Genomic DNA, 16,994 nt, shown 5'->3' with positions numbered 1-16,994 from the left:
GGAATCGTAGTGTTGCTCTCCAATTTCCTATTTTTTAGAAGAGCAGTTTGACCAAAAAGCAGTTTTAGATAAACACGGTAGGTATATTCTTAATACAGATGAGAGAACTGTACAAACTCATGGGAAGATTTTTCCCCTTTTATGTCAAAGGGCATTGCAGCATGGGGCAGTTGTGATCTAAATCAGATAATTCAGAAAGTCTTATGAACAGCACTACTTTTACACATTTTTTTTTGCCTTTTGATTAGCACATCAGGAACTACAATTCTTTTCTCTAGGGATCAGAAGTATTTCATTGGATGTTATTTAAAGAATAAAACATTGATATACTAAGTTGTTATCCTTTCATGTAGTTACAATATTTTCATTTAATACAACTGATCTTTGATAAAATTAGTATTAACACATCAGCTTGAAAGAATAAGTAGAGCATTTACTACTTGAAGCCCCCCTTTGCATGTTCTCATTTTAAGATGCATCTTTATTGCTGCTGAACTTAAAAAAAAAAAAGCCTTCCAGAATTTCTTTTTTTTTTTTTTTTTTTTTTTTTTAATTGCTAGAGCAAAAGTTTCCTCCTCTCCAAAACTGAACGTTTGGAACCAAAAATACAAATATTTGCAAAGGTATTTCCCAGCTTGCCAGAAGTACCATACCATGAATTTTAACATTTTGCATTCCTCACATGTCACTGCAATTCATATTTCTAGACTTCCTTTGGGTCGTTTTGAGGACTGCTGTGGTTTAATCCCAGTGGGTAACTGCTCACTCACCTCTCCAAGAGGATGGGCAGGAGAATGGAAAAAAAACCAAAACACACCCTCGTGGGTTGAGATAAAGATAGTTTAATAGGATAACAAAGGAAGAGAATAATAATAGTAATAACAATAGTGATAAATAATATATAATAATATATAAAACAAGTGATGCACAAATGCAATTGCTCACCACATGCGAAAGGAAAAAACAACCCGATGCCCAGTCTGTTTCTGAGCAGCAATCCCACCTCCCAGCTAGCTCCCCAGTTATACCCGGAGCATGACGTTCCATGGCAGGGAATATCCCTTGGGCCAGCCTGGGTCAGCTGTCCTGGCTCTGCTCTCCCAGCTCCTTGTGCACCTGGCAGGGTGTGGGAAGCTGAAGAGTCCTTGACTTTGTGTAGGCACTGCAACTACCCAGCAACAACTAAAAATATCAGTGTGTTATCAACATTATTCTCATCCTAAATCCAAAATGCAGCACTATACCAGCTACTAGAAAGAAAATTAACTCTGTCTCAGCTGAAACCAGGATGGGACATAATATTCATTACAGACTACAAAGATTTAGGCAGAGTTTGGCCCATGCAGTTACACCATGACATCTGTTTCAGTAGCTACAGTGGGCTGTGAACCTCATCAGCCTGCAAACAGCCTAACAACCAGCGGCACTGCCACTAAAGCAACCTTTCAAACTCCACCTTCAAAACATACTCTAGATTAATGCCCACTTTACAGTCCTGAAATTGGACATGTCAGTTCCTCAATCAGTAGTCTAGCCATGTAAGATATGGACACTTAATTCCAGGTTTAACTTTTTCCCCACAGGGTGTTATAGTTTCCTGGTGACAAAACAGTTCGATGTTCTTCCCACTCTTTATTTCCCCATGAGCTGTTCAGTCCTCCTGGCCAGTAAGTTTATTGCCATCTAACTATACCTGTTAAACTCTGCGCAGCCAAGTGCTCTATATTCAATTTGCAGAACAATCGAGATGATAGATACAAAACTTGTTTAAACAAGAGTTCTTTGTAACCTGGATTAGGTCTCTCAACCAGCCCAGAGAGAATTGCACTGAAACAACCGAGCAGACAGGAGAGAGTAGGAATGGGAGTTGTTTCACCATCCATTGATCCATAACATCTCTTCTTCAATTCTAGTCAATTAAACAAGTTTTAAACCAATCCGTACAATAATCAGCTTTCATTTTATGCTGTAGAGACTGAGTCCATCACCTTCACCTCCAACTCAGAGACCTGGGGAAAAACATATATTACCATGTAGGGAAAATATTTCATTATTTTTTAAATAAAAGCACCACTGTTTAATGAGAACAAAGATTAAAGTTTGTTAAGTAATTAAGTAGTTCTTCCTGGGTTTTGTAAACTCTTTTTCCACGATGGGAAAACTCTAGCCATCTTTACAGCTGTGGAGGTATTTAACAGTGTCCACTTAAGATAGATTCTGGGAAAGGACATGAAGGAGAGCATTCTCATAGCATTTTAAGTATATATTTTAGGGTATACAAGGTATATAATTTAAGTTTTTTTAAAAATATGAATGAAAACATGGATTCTTCCACAGAGAAGCTCAAAGCACTGTATTAAACAAAAATATGAGGTGTTTAAAGTGAATTTACCTTCACCTTCTTATGAATACTACTGCCCTTTACCCCTATTCCATCAGTTTGGAATCAGTGTGGCAACAGATCATCAGTGTGGCAAAAGTCAGTCCACCACGACAGAGGTTTAAGAGGAACTTTCAAAGCTATTCAGCCCCTATTTTTTACCTCACTTTTATTTTCCCATCGATTTTAAAGGGAAAACAACTCAAACTGATGCTGTGCACTTTTGGAAGTCCTACTTGAAAATGCAAAGGAGATGAATACTCAGAAATTACAGGAGGTTGTTTTGCAACTAGTTTTATGCTTAAGAAAAGTTGTTACTGCTTTACTGTAAATGGTTCATTCCCCCCCCCAGTATCTGTCTGGAGTAACTGTATCTGCTTGTTATTTTTATCTGCTATGTTTAATGTGGAGTTCTGTGTTTAGGACCGCATAACTGCTGTTTTCTTGTTACAGAACATTAACTTTATGCTTCCAGTAACAACTTTGTAATGAAAATGCTAATAAAAAAGGGGCAGTGCAAACTGCACATTTACAAATCTCTCCAGAGCTTAGTAGGAGGCTTATCATAATTCTTGCCATCTCAGGATTGTGTAGTCTACTGATACTGATTACACTGCACAGTTAATTTAAAAATTATCTCATGCAGGCCTGAAAGGCAACAATTATAAATAACTTCAGAAAAATATATATATATACAGAAAATGCTTCCAATAAACAGATTCTAGTTTTCTCAGTGTAGCAATATAATCACTGCAGGACTTAGAAATACCCCGTATTAATCACATTTCTGCTTGCAGGTTTATGCCGTTTAATCCTATTACAAGCATACAGCATGTTTTTCCTTTGCTAGGTGATGTCAGACTATCTGGAGACAGCAGCACAGCTGGAATGCTCAGCAGATTTAACTGGTGGTTTTCCTTGTTCTTTTAACGACTTTTTGATGGAGGCTTGCTTTCTTACAGAGGCTCCTATGAGACAAAAAATTATATTAAAAGAATGAAAGTTAAGAAGAAACGTTACTGTGTGCTATTCCTTCAGTCTTAGTACACAATGAACACCACGCAACTGGACCGACGTGGAAATGCGTGAGAAAGCAAACTTTGCCAGAAGCTTTTCAAAATGTAGCACTGTCAAAATAGAAGATTTTTTTATATTTGTGATGATGTGTAGAAAAAAAAAAAAAAAAAGAGTGCAACATCCAAACAGCACCCTGGCTTCATTCTCTTCACCTGTAATTCAGGGAAAGAGGAAATATATGTATGTACCAAATAGAAAAAGTAAATTCATAGTATGAATTGCATATTCTCAGTATCACTAAGAGACAGTGGCATTGAAAAAGGCACAAAGACAGGTGTAGAAGACAGACATCTTTGATATCGCATTCCTACTGGGAAAGCTGCCACCGCTCTCACTGAACAGTGAGCTATTTATAGGGTAGCAAAGCAGAGAGAAAGAACAGCACCGATCACACTGGGTTTGATTTATTAACTCTACAGTAGGAATGTGACAACCAGGATATACCCAAACTGCAAACTATACAAATCTGGCGGGTCCTACCTGATTTGTATGATTTTGATTTGATTAGACGTTGCATCATATGTTTGGCTTCAGCAGACTACTGTTCTATTCTTAATTTTCAGCAGTTTTCTGCAAGATTAGCATATCATTAAATACTTCATACCTTAAGTTCCCTCCTAGGAAAGTGAGGAACACCACTACTATCTACCATAAATAATTTTAGTTCCTCCAATTAAATACAAACTTATATGTATATTTTTTACACACACACCTAATTACCCACGTTTTTTCCACATACTGTTTATTTGTACTCCTGAAAATGTATGTCTCATACTTTATTTACTGTTGGTGCTTTTTTTTCCCCCCGATAAGCTTGAATAGAATATGACACACCTTCATCTATCCATCAAGCCCAATGAGTAAAGCAACCATAAGTTTGTTCAGTACTCGTTGCTTCATTACTAAAACTGTGTTAAAATTACAAGAAATAGTACGCATATGTTACTATATTCCTAGGACTTTCACCCAAAGAAGGAGAAAGGAAGAGTAATGGGGATTTCCTTATAAGCAAATAAAAGGTAGGTTATTGGAAGCTCTCCTTTTCTGGTAAAAATACCTGTTAGTTATAAAAATGTGGTAAAAAATAACCACTGTTAGTTATATTCTGACAGTTGTCTATCAGATACATGCAACTGAATGTTTTTAAATCAAAGACCACTGCTCCTTCTCCTACAAAGTCACCACAGAATTCAGGCAGTCTGCAAGCATAGCATGCGCTATCCCTATTCTTTTAATTATACTTTTTTCACTGTAATTAAGTAAAGAATTTCCCATTCTTGGCCATTGGAGATGGCACCTTTCAGCATCCTCAGCTCATGGGCAACTCCAAACCCCCTTTCACCAGCCTCTGAAGTCAAGATGTTGGGCTTTGAGCAGTAGTGACCGAGGCATGGCCATACTCCCCTCTCCTACTCTGCCAATATAGAGAAAAAAAATCTGCAGCTAAATTCTTCAGAGCCTACCTGCCTGCAGCTTCTAGAGATCTTCAGAAGCATCCAGACTTTCCTACTGACTGCAGAAGGAGACTGATGGGACTACTGTGCCCATCTAAACAACAATTTAAATGAACACATGCCTACTCGCGAAACAATAAAAACAAAGTTAAAGTATCTAACTTGTGCAGTGTCGATATCATTGATTTGCTTATTAGTCTTTACATATTAACATTGCAACTTCCACAATTATCACAGCCTGGTAATTCACTCTTTGACATTGATGACAATAAAAAAAAAAAAAAAAAAAAACCACCTTAAAAAGGGAAGAGCTGTAAATAAGTCCTTTTTCAGAATGATATTGCTTGACTGGCAAAAAGTCCTATCACCACCTATTCATTCTTTGCTCCTTGCAAGGAGGAAAACACACGCACTGCACAGTGCGTGTGGGTATTTTAACCCAAACCCCTCCATCTCTCTCACAGATGAATTTTAAAGGTAGTCTAAAGATTACACCATAAAATGGTTTAATGAAAATTCACAATTTTACAATTTTCCTAAAACCACAAACATTGATCCCCTTTTGAGTACTCCAGCTACTAAAATGTAACATTAACAACACTGAATTGGATAGTCTACAGGATGTCTGCATAAAAGAAGATGACTTCATTTCTCTAAACTCCATCTACTAGGGCTGACAGAGGCACCAGTTATACTCCTTAACTGGTATAAGCTCTTTGAATTTCCTTTTTTTATTACTCTTTCAGTTTAAGCTAATATCTTCAGGTTTCATTGTGCAGTATCTCAAAACCAAGCAACTGTATGTTCTATCTGGGATTGTTCTCTTGGCCGTGCTACCAGGGTTTTCTGGGTCCATGAACGATTGTCTTTCCCCTCCTCCCTGGTAAAAACTTAAGTGTGTTTAATTTGTAACTCCAGTGCTCTAATGAGATAATTGCTCAAATTGGAGGGTAAAAGAAAATAAGTTTTTTAGCTTGCATGCCTGAATATTTCCCCGATTTTTGGAGGGTTCTTCCAGTAATTTTCTATTTTAAACATGAGTGAAAAATTAAGCTTTAAAGGTTTAGCTGTATTTCTTTCTGCCTCACTTCTCTTTCTCTGAAAGAACAGCACTGTTGCATAATGTGTGAAGTGCAGTCCCAAAAACATCTGCTCAGTCTACTTTCATTAGTACACCACATCAAGGGTTTTGGTTTTTTTGGGTTTTATTTTTGTAACACAGGCACCATTACTTAAACATCTAATAAAAATACATGAGCTCAGTTTTCATGTTCATACAGGGAACCTATGCTAATAAATGAGTCATCCCTGTCATTTCTCAGCTGTCGTTTGCAAAATTTGTTTATGATTAAACCCACTTACGTATTGCGTACACTTCACGTGCTTTACATGACTGTTTACATTTGCTTCTATTTAGTATCTCCAGATATATTCTGAGCCATAACTAAAGCCTGATTATAATCTCATTCATATTAGTGAAAGCCAGAAGAAAATACCTTAGAAATCAGTGAAGTCACCCAAACGTAATGGAATTTAATGGAGTCAGAATCTGGCCTTCAGTCACAACAACCACAGATTGATTAAATGCTCTCAAGTCAGCACTGCTATTCTGCAGTAAAAACAACCATTAAATCGGTGTGAACCATTAAATAGGTGTGAACTATCACTGAGAACAAGGCATTGGAAGCCATTAATTTAGTGTGACCTCACTTACCTATTTTTCTAGCAGGAATGCTGCAGCTCAAACAAAAATTCAGTGAAGTTTGGTACTCTAGGATTTTCTAATATCCTATCTGGATGCACTGGAGGACATCTGTCCAAGGACCAGCAGAACATTCATGTACCTTGTGCTTCCCACGCCCACAGGCCATGTTTGCAAGGACTTCAGTGCCGAAGCTGTCAGCGAGAGGTCAGAGCTTGGCATAGCGCAAACCTCCACATGTCCGCTGGCACACAGAAATACACATTGCAGTCCTCTCCCCAACCCCTGAGAGGCAAGGGAAGCTTCTCATCCCTATCACTGGGGAAGCCCAGAGACCAACCTTTTGTCCATAACTGAAGCCTGCCATCTGTGGCTCTGGGGAAGGCTTGAAATATCCCCAAAACCGCTGATGCCTACCTAAAAGCTTCCAGCCTGGCAATGAAGGTCTGTAGCCCTTCCTGTCCTGCCTTGTCTGCCTTACCCATCCACTTCTTAGCCCCTCTGACACGCACTTCCTTCCTGCCCCCAACAATCAGTTTGGAACTGTGGATACTCAACTTTTCTTTCCATCATACAGATCCCTGGACAAACTTTCCTCAGTCACCTCTCACAAAACGTAATGCCGTAGAGATTCTCCTGTTCCTCTGCTCCTGGTGGGAAACAGCACCACCAGTAGCCCAGGAGAGAGCCGTAACATGGCTGTGGAATCCGCAGAAGGTATTCTCCTCGTTCACCAAGTTGTGTCAGAGAGCAACAGCAAGCAGTTGAGTGTCCTCCTCCATCTCTCCACGTTGAGGTATAATGACGACTACAACCATGGACATACCTAAGCAGGATATACTGGTGGCCACACAGGGGGGCTGAACAGCACAGTTAGTGGAAGGAGGGCGAGAAACAGACTAGAGCAAAGTAGGAATTGAGTGAGTCCATTCCATATCCATCCACAAGCCTTCTTTTGGAGTGTGCAAAATTGGTTCCTTCAAAAACAGTCATCCCTGAGTTTCAAGACAATTTTGCTTAAGAAACACCTTCTACTAGTCCACCAAGTGGGCTCCTCCTGCCCTAGAGTCCTCTACCACCACGCAAGCAATGCTACCATCGCACCTTTGGGCACCAGAATATACCCCCACCATCACCCCCAGGCATGCAACACACCTGTTTCCTGCTCTGAGAACAATATTCCAATGTGCTACAGCACAGCCCCCGCTGTCAGACACTTCCAAAGAGGAAAGGAGGGAACAGACACCCATGTTATTTGTCTTACAACGGGGCACTACACAGGTGATGGAGAAGATCCAAAGTCAAGTGCTATGTAGTGCAGGTGGAGCCAGTCTAGAGGGGACAGCCCTGAGCACTGCGGGTGCAACCTTTTGGGTGGTGGTGGCAAGAGAGCCAGGGGAAGGAATCACTCCCTGGAGCAAGAGTATTTATCAGTATAGATGTAGTCTGTACTTCTGACAGGTTCAAGTCATGGCCTACATCTTCTTTACAGGAGGAAACTGTTCTATCCCTAAACCAAAAAGCATAAACTTCTCTTAGCTTTATACAACAGTTCACAGATGCACAGGATGTACTTGCCTACTTGGGAAATAAAGTATTTACTGAAAAATGAAAAGAGGTATGAGGTTTAATTAAAATGATTCTACATCAAAAGGAGCTGTTTTAATAAGGTATTGCAGATTTCATTGTGCCGCCCACAATACTAACTACTGCTTCATCAGCTGAAGTAGTAATAAGTTAATATTATTAGCATGGCCCTAGAAAAACTTCACTAGATCTTGATTTTTGTTACCACTACTATATATACAGTCTTTATGGTACCATATCTTAAATTTGCACTTTAAGCAGTCAAAATAAATAGAAGAAAAGTTTTAAGATGTAGGTCGGTATGAAAATTATTTTTCATTGTTCAACAAGATTTTTCTAGTCTTAAAAAAATGAGGATTAAAAACTATATCCAAAACTGTACTCTTGACCATGAAACTCCAAGATTATTTAAATGTATTGTCTGCTACTAAACATGTGAAATGGCCCAAGTTTCCATTTCCTGAATTCACTGATTAAATAGGAACTTTTAAGTACAGTAGAAAAAACTCAAAAAGGGTTGCGAAAGGAACAAAAAAAGTTTAGAAATCTGGGAAATCTGTACTGCACCGAAAGCCTACGGAAGACCAATCAATTCAGTTGATCAAGAAGCATATAATCAACACATAGAGAACATACATGGAAAAGATTCCTCACAACTTCTTAGTTTTCACTAACTTTTTTTAATGGGAGGAAGCCAGAGATAAATATATTTGTATATTTACTAGTGAGTGATGTCACATAGCTGTTAGAATTCCTGCAGGACAGAAATACAAATAAACAAGTGAAAAGGTCCTTTGCCCACTGTGCTTACGATAAGGCATTAAAGAGGCAACATCCAGATAAATACGAGAGTCAAATGGAATACGGCTCAGTATGGCAGGCAGCTGTCAGAACAGCACCTAACCCTGATGAAAAACCCAACCTCATCAGATCTGACACAAAGAGAGAATTTTAACGAAGGTTTCCAAGGGTAATGAGTTCATTTTTCACAGATGTTCTGAAGGAGCGACTCCAAACAGCAGCTGTGCTCAGGACAGTGGCAATAAATAGATGACATTATACAGATGAGCTGCTTGTGTATGTTGTCACATCATGACTTACTAGAAAATAAATACAGAGTTTCAGTTTGGGCATGAAGTTTTGGGTTTTAGGGGAAAAGGGGGGGGGTTAGACATTTTTTGCCATTTTTTAGTATCTTAGTTTAAAAGAAATAAGCAAACAGTCTACCACTGATATTTTTGTTATTCTACTTAATATATTTCAGTAAGATTACATCCCAATTTTGGTTCAGAAAAATCAGTTTATAGTATGGTCAAATACTGATTCTTAGCTATCTTGAAGAAAAGGGAATTTTATTCCATTTTACAGTAGAGAGACATATTACTTGTTCTCTTCCTGCCAACTGTGTTTCAGTATTTGCTAGCCAACACAAGTTTAACTAGCAAAAAATCTCAGGATTAAAGTTACCAAAGGTGCAATTTATTCCTACAACACACTTAAAGTCCTTATAAAATGTTGAAGTCTTCTTGTAACACTGAGAATTAGGAGCAAATTTCCCTGCATTTCCGTATTTACCAGTCAGTTGAGTAGGTCTGTATCATAGCATACATCTAATGTACTGAAAACCAAGAGTGATGAACTCGGTACTCACCATACTTCTTTCTACTTAATATTTTGTTGCATTTTTTGTGGCAGAAGCCTTAAGAACACCACACTCTGGCAAACAGCTTAATAGGATAGACGAGACTTCACATGTAATGGGCACAAGAGATATTTCATGAAATTACACTCAGCCATAACATTTGTTGACTATTAAAACTAAATTCGAATCCAGGTTACGGCGAGATTTGCTAGCTTACACATTCCTTGGGCTTTAAGTGTGAAACATCTCCAAAAAAGATTATTAATAGATCATGTTTTCTACTAGTTGGTACTTAGTCACTTCAACTAATTTATTAATATTTGGGGAAATGTGTTTATAAAAAACCCCATTAAGCTATGTGCACTTAATGTATACATTTTCAGCATGTTTTCCATACCCTTAACTAAACAGAGTTCCGTTCACAAAGCATCTTTCATCCCTGCCACCTCCCTTTTTTCCTGTTAGACAAAGATAAGGCTTGTGTAAAGTTTGGAAAAACAATTTTTCACTTTATTAAAATGGCAGATTTTTCAGATAAAGCCATATTGTTTACAGGAAATTATTTGTCTACTGAGAAAGCGATGTTATCGGACAACAAACAATCCAGACTGACATAAACTAGGTTTCCTTCATTCTGCTTACAGGGCCCATGCATCGTTTCATGGGTTCAGCTTTCCTCTCTTTCAGATGCACGTTAGGGGTCTGCTGCTCCCTAACAGAGAAAAAACAAATGTAGAGCATTCCTGAACTCTCTGAACAGACTTCAGCATCAGAGTTAAGACGCTTACTACTCATACTCAACTACTATCGAATCATCTGGAGGTTTTAAGTAATTTAAACTATGCCGTTATTTACCACATACACAGAACCCCTGTAAAATGTGACCTAAGCTGGTTTGAACTGGCATAGCTGGTGAAGAGGGAGTGCACTGAGCTACCGAAGAACAATCCTAGCGAATACAATAGACGAGCAAAGTGGGTATCGATGTACTTTTATTAAGTATTTGGATTTTCAGCGTAAGACAAAACCAGGAGGAATTAAACAGAAGAATAAATACATATTTTCAAAATTGCCATGAAAAACCACATTAACCGTGCTTATGTGTTTTTTAAAAGAGAAATCTAATTTTTGACTAATGTTAAGTGACTTACCATTGCCCCCACATCTATGTAAAACTTCCAGACAATCTTATAAATCATGCACACTGTATCCTTTTTCCCAGCTATTTATCCAATTTTGGTTTATGCCGTCACTGGCGCCATGGGATTATGACTTATCTGTTTAAAAAGCACCAACAGAATGGAAGAAAAAAAAAAAAACAACTATGTGATTTAAAACAGAGCTTCAAATTCTGCAGTGTTATTTTATACTTGGAATCTTTGAACACATATCCTAGATTAGAACTTTTTGGTTTACTTCAGCACAAACTAGAATGACAAACATTACCCAATACATACAGCTGAGGAGGAACAGTACCAAAATTAGTCTATTTAAAAATTCTCAAATTAAGAGTCTCACAGGAAGTAAAAAAGTTAGCAGCTTACACTTTTACAACATTCGCATGTGCAGCCAAGCACATGGAAGGATGCACACAGGCACAATACTCATTCTCCTATCAAATCCTCACACAAAACAAACACACGCCACTGCCCAACACCCACCCCCACCCCCCCACCCCCCCCCCCAAAATAAAACAAAACTCCAGCAGTTTGGCTTACCTTTAGAAATTTCATTTCATGATTCTGGTCCTGACACGTTCCAGTGAGTGTGCTGCCTCCTTGAAGAGGAGCCAAACTACTTGAAATTGTTTGACAAAAGTATCATCATAAGCTACTCTAGGGCCCATTTATCCAAGGGGTAACTAAATAAAATTTAACCCCCCAAACCACTACAGAACTCAAATTCCTGCAAACACCAATTATTCAAAGTACGTTAATTAAATTTCAAGCTTCAAAAGGCTCTTCAGTTTTACTAATTTTAATGTTTTACTCTTAGTTTTTAACTGTCCCATCAAAAGCAGTCACAACTGTTCTTCCTACAATAAAAGAACAGGAAGACCCTAGTTTTGCTTATACTTAAATATCTGCAATATGAATTCCAGATCTCAAATGCGTTTCAGACAGACCTACTGAAACACCAAATATACATCCCCATCTGATCTGCTGAGATTGTTCGCTCACTATCCATGCTACCAATTAAATTAGCTCCAGATCGAGACACTTGCTGAAAACATGAATCTTTACACCTTTTGGTTGGGGTAATGTTGATTTGAGGATTCCTTCTTGTCATTAACTTTTTTTTCTCCCTGTCACTGCACTATCCCACAGCTACATCAGCACCTGGCACCACACAACACACTAAGCAAGGGAAGTGACCCAGATTGAGAAAGAACGGCAAGTGCATCTCACTGCACACTCAGTGATGTAATACAGAGATGTGCACACGTTGTGTTTCCTTGTACGAGCAAGGGTAGAAATCATTAGTGAAATAGGTCAAGAGCATACATGCACATCAATCACCAGGTAATGCATGACAGCAAAGCTGCAACATGTTACGGCTTCACAAGTATATCCTTCTGGCCTCTCATCGCTTTCTCGGAGTTCCATCCTGCTCTCAAAATCTGGTATTCCCAGAGCACGGCAACCCACGGCAGGATGATTTTTCAGGATGGAGAGGAGAAATACACTACCAACTTGAAGTTCTCTCGGACACAGTTAGGGATGCCAGGAGGCATCTAACTCTGGGGAACAGAACAGACTAGAAAGATGTGCAGATTCTTTACCGGAGGTAAGCTTTTTTAATTACATGATCTCTCCTGAGGAGGACAACTCACATCCCTCATACTTCCTTAGTTCACCCCAACTGAAGAAGTCAGAGTTTTGTACCAATTAAACAGATGAACTACATCAAAATTTAGTAAAACTTTTATTTATATACACAGACATGCACATGCAGTAAACACATGGTTGTACTGCAGTGTTCACACACTGAACTATCCATAAATACAGGATTTGATGCATTTTCCTGCATGCAATTGTTTGCAGTGCCATATATTGCATATAACCTGCCCACAAGGACTTCCACAAATGAGACCTCCTCAGTTTGGAAGCAAAAATAAAAGCATGGCAAAAAGCTTAACTATAGCCAAAAGGTGCTCATGTATGTGAATTTAAATGAGGAAAAACCCTCTTGATGATTTTCATATTGTATTCGGCCTTATAAGTAAGAAATATGTTACATCTCAGAGTCTAAGCTTTCAAATATTCACAGGGATACAAAACCAAAAACAATCCTCAAGAAACCTGGTTATACTTCACAATGATGATGAATCCCATGCCCTTCATTCTTCTATTTAAATAAAAATATTTTGAGCTCTTTTGAAACAGTTAGATTTGGTACTTAATATTCTCCAAATGCTGGAGCCATACTTTATTTAACAACGCATCCATCACTAATAGATACACGATTCTAGGAGATAAGACATGAGGTAAGAAGAGTTACACGGAAAGAAAAAGATGCTTGTCTCCTTCCTTGTTCTCCTATCCAGATCTTCCCCATCCAAATGAGATGTTTCTAGTTTTCTTAAAGGACAATAGAAATGGTTAAGTCTAATTAGTTGTACTACTTTAATGATCTGTTGGTATGTGGGGGTTTTTTAGCATTACTCCCATATATATCTATTCCTCCTTTGACAATGAGGAAGTAGATAACAAGTAGTAAGTCACTGCTGCAATTGAGAATTGAACATTCAATATAAGATTTTAGATTTTCTCTCTACCATCAGGGTATCCTAGGTGAACTAAGGCCATCAAAAGTTACTTTAAGACAAAAGATACATTATCAGTTTATTTGCAATTACAAATAAGATACAGATTTCATCAAAGACTGCTTCACAATAAACTTGTATGCCTTTATACAGTCAATACAAATCACAATTTGAGTATTAAGACATTTGTAGAAATACCTCCTACTTCTACAGAAATTAGAGTATTTACAATACGGTAAGCTTAGTTGAATGCTACTGAAAAATAGTATTTTGTTCTTGCCAATATGTCACTTGATCATTGAGGAAAGCTGCCTTTCCAAGTCAGTTGAAGTAAACATCCACCCCCCAGCCCTACTACTTGTTATAGCTGAGTGTAGGATGTTTACAGGAACTAAAAATTAGCTTAACAATATAAATACAGCATTGGCTTTCAAGATATCCCAAAATGAATCTGCACAGACATACTTCAATATATTGTGTGAGCTACAATTTGCACAACTCATAAGGCACATACAACACTTGTTAAGCCTTACTAACATTATGAAGTTGGAATACGTATTTTTAACATTTAATCTTCTAAATATCAGGACACAGCAATACGTACATACAGTCTCTGATGCTGTAGAGGTACAACAAGGAAAACAGGAGAAAAGTTTCTCACAGCCCATGGAGACGAGCATTCTGTTGCACTTACCTGCCAAGGCCCTTGACGCTCAGAGTAGACACCTTCTAGAAATCTCAAATTCAAGTAATTTCCAAAACTGAAACTCAACATCAAAATATATATGGGAGATTAATGGGATGGTACAAACTGGGTAACAGTCCTCAAAGACGTCCATCTCAAACTGTTTATGCAAAAATAAACCTTTGTGGTGTTAAACATTTCAACAGTTTCCTTCGGGTGCTAAATTTTACAGCTTTTGTAGCTACATTGTACATCTTCTTACTTGTCTTGTATTTTCTTAAAATAATTCCCATTCCTCCTCCAGAACTTTTTCAAGGTACTCCTATTATTTCAATATTTTTCATTCTTATTTTCCTCCACATGGATTTAGCTACTCAGAAATACAAACCATTATAACAGCAAAAGAGCAGAACACTTTTATTTTAGCTTCAACCTCTTATCTTAGACTTTACGTATTTAATGTCTAGTCTCAAACAAACAAGATCTTAGCAGTCCAAGAAAAGAATACTTCAATGATCAGCCAAGAGGCCAAGCCTCAGCCTTCTCAAAGCTCTTGTCTGAACAGGTGTTTTGCAGATTTACTGGGGGGAAGGAACCACAGATGCAGATTATTTCATACATAGAGAAGGGGGGGGAAGCCCTCCAAACATTTAACAGTTGTTCTTTGTATGAAGAAAAACATGAGCTCAAACATTTCTGCTGCATGCAGCTGTGAGGTCACAGCAAGGGAAGACAGTGCTTCACCGAGGCCAGTCTAAAGTCACTGAGGACTCTGATGTATTGCTTTTAAGCCATCATAAACACTCAGAGGAAAAACACAGGCAACTAATCCAGACCCCAAGCACTAGTCTTCACAGACACTCCACTTGCTCAGCAAGTGAGGACCTCCCTAGCTCCATCTCCAAAGGTAACTGTACATTACACCTGCCTATGACAATTAGAGATCAGAAACTGATCCACGACTCCTTATAATATAAGCAATAGTCACAGGCCTCACATTAATGAGATGGAGTAACTTGCTCTTTGATCACCAGGCTGACGTGTCAAATCTGCCTCTTCCATTCCCAAAATTCACTGTCATAGTTGTAGCTCTGTGTTGTCTAATCCTGCAACAGTTGCTTCAACTCCTCCTCCCCACCAGCAGAACAGCACTGCTGGCATGCCAAACTCCCAGCATCCCTTCCCAGTAATCCCAGAGCTGCAAGCTCACCTGGAATCACTGCATAAATATGCATTTGGACAACACTTGAAGAGACTCCACCTTCTTCAGCTGCAAACAGCCATGTTTGAGACATGTTAAGATGTTCAGTACTTTATATTTCATGTATAGAGAAAGGAGACCCTTGTATTTCAAACACTTGGCAAAAGAAACCTCAAACAAACAAAAATGCAGTGTGATTTTTTAAATTTCTTTATTTCCTGCAGTTACAAGCCACTTCAATTTGCTTTCATGTGAAGACATATGACAGCTGTGTTTGAGTACACATATTAGATACTAGTACAATATAAATGTACGCATAAGGAAAATTCCACAAGAATAGACTGACAAACTGCACATGAACTAAGCTTATAAAAAAAAGCTCTGTTATCTGGCATATGGAAAGGCTAGGACAGCACTAACAAAAGTGTCTACTAGATTAATTATGAGATAATGTTTACTTTGATCAGAGAAGTTGGTTAACAGAGAACACTTCTTTTCTTCAAAGTCCAAATACTATATAGAACTAGGAAATGCTAAATATTTACAGCAAAGAAAGCTTGGAAAACAACTACAGCATTTTTTTTTTTTTTAAAGAAATGGAGATCTCTAGATTCTGCTTCTAAGCCCATTTTATATCTACATGAATTATCAAGCCAAACAGATAATATGTAAAAAATATGATTTTAACTGAGATTGTATTAAGCATGTAAGTTGCTTTAAAACCAAATCTCTGTAGAGGTGCTAGGAATGAATCAGATCAACAGATAAGTTCACTACCTTCTATCACCCACCACATGTGTTCCTATGTCACCAGACAGAACACCCAGGTAACAGAAACAAAACAGTTACAGTCATGGGTCCATCACAGACGAAGATGGTTCACGTCTGGTCATTCATTGTCTGCTTGACAATCATTACTTTTCCAACAATTATTAGTATAGCTTTCCCAGGACTAAGAAATCCTAATAGTTTTAATTCTGATAAATTAAAGAGAAAAATCTCCCACTTTCCTAAATATTCGTATCTTTGGACATCTTCTTTTACAGAATCACCGTAGCAAAGTTGAACAAATACTACTGAGCTTTACTATACTATCAGTTTTTCTTTTAAGTGTTAGGGAATAAAGATAACATTTTGGGTGGGGCAAGAATGGAGAGCTAAAGTAGTGCCAGAATATTTTCTGTCTGCACTGTCGAGCAGTTAGTCGCATGGGCCATTCCTTTAAAAATAGAACACTAGAGAGAAACAAAAGATAAAAGGAATCCCAGACAAGATCCAGGAAACAGCACAGGCAGACCCACTCTGAGAAAAGTGGAAAGTGCTGAAGCTTTTTTGCAGATAGCTGTTCCTGCTGACATGACTGCTGTGAGTCTTTTTGGAACTGAATCAGTGAAGAGTTAATTCTGAAGAAGTACTTTCAAAGGCTGTTATTTACATGAAAAATAAACCTTTGTACTGTCATGGTGAGGGGGTAGCACAAACCAAGATGACCACACCACA

The 16,994-nt window shown here is 38.2% G+C and overlaps 2 long non-coding RNA genes across 2 annotated transcripts in view; one reads left to right on the top strand and one right to left on the bottom strand.

The window, feature by feature from the left end:
- Positions 1-16,994, top strand: part of LOC142600298 (uncharacterized) — a 272,361-nt gene that overhangs the window by 81,004 nt on the left and 174,363 nt on the right. The gene's annotated exons all lie outside the window — the stretch shown is intronic.
- LOC142600297 (uncharacterized) overlaps positions 2,467-16,994 on the bottom strand; it is a 39,949-nt gene continuing 25,421 nt past the window's right edge. Inside the window, exon 4 of the long non-coding RNA XR_012833690.1 lies at positions 2,467-3,348. This is a non-coding gene — a long non-coding RNA (uncharacterized LOC142600297). The remainder of the gene's footprint in view (positions 3,349-16,994) is intronic.

The sequence above is a fragment of the Balearica regulorum genome, chromosome 2 (assembly GCF_011004875.1).
Source record: "Balearica regulorum gibbericeps isolate bBalReg1 chromosome 2, bBalReg1.pri, whole genome shotgun sequence".
Lineage (NCBI taxonomy): Eukaryota > Metazoa > Chordata > Aves > Gruiformes > Gruidae > Balearica > Balearica regulorum.
Note: the sequence above shows the minus strand (reverse complement) of the source record. Positions and strands in the feature narration are given on the sequence as shown.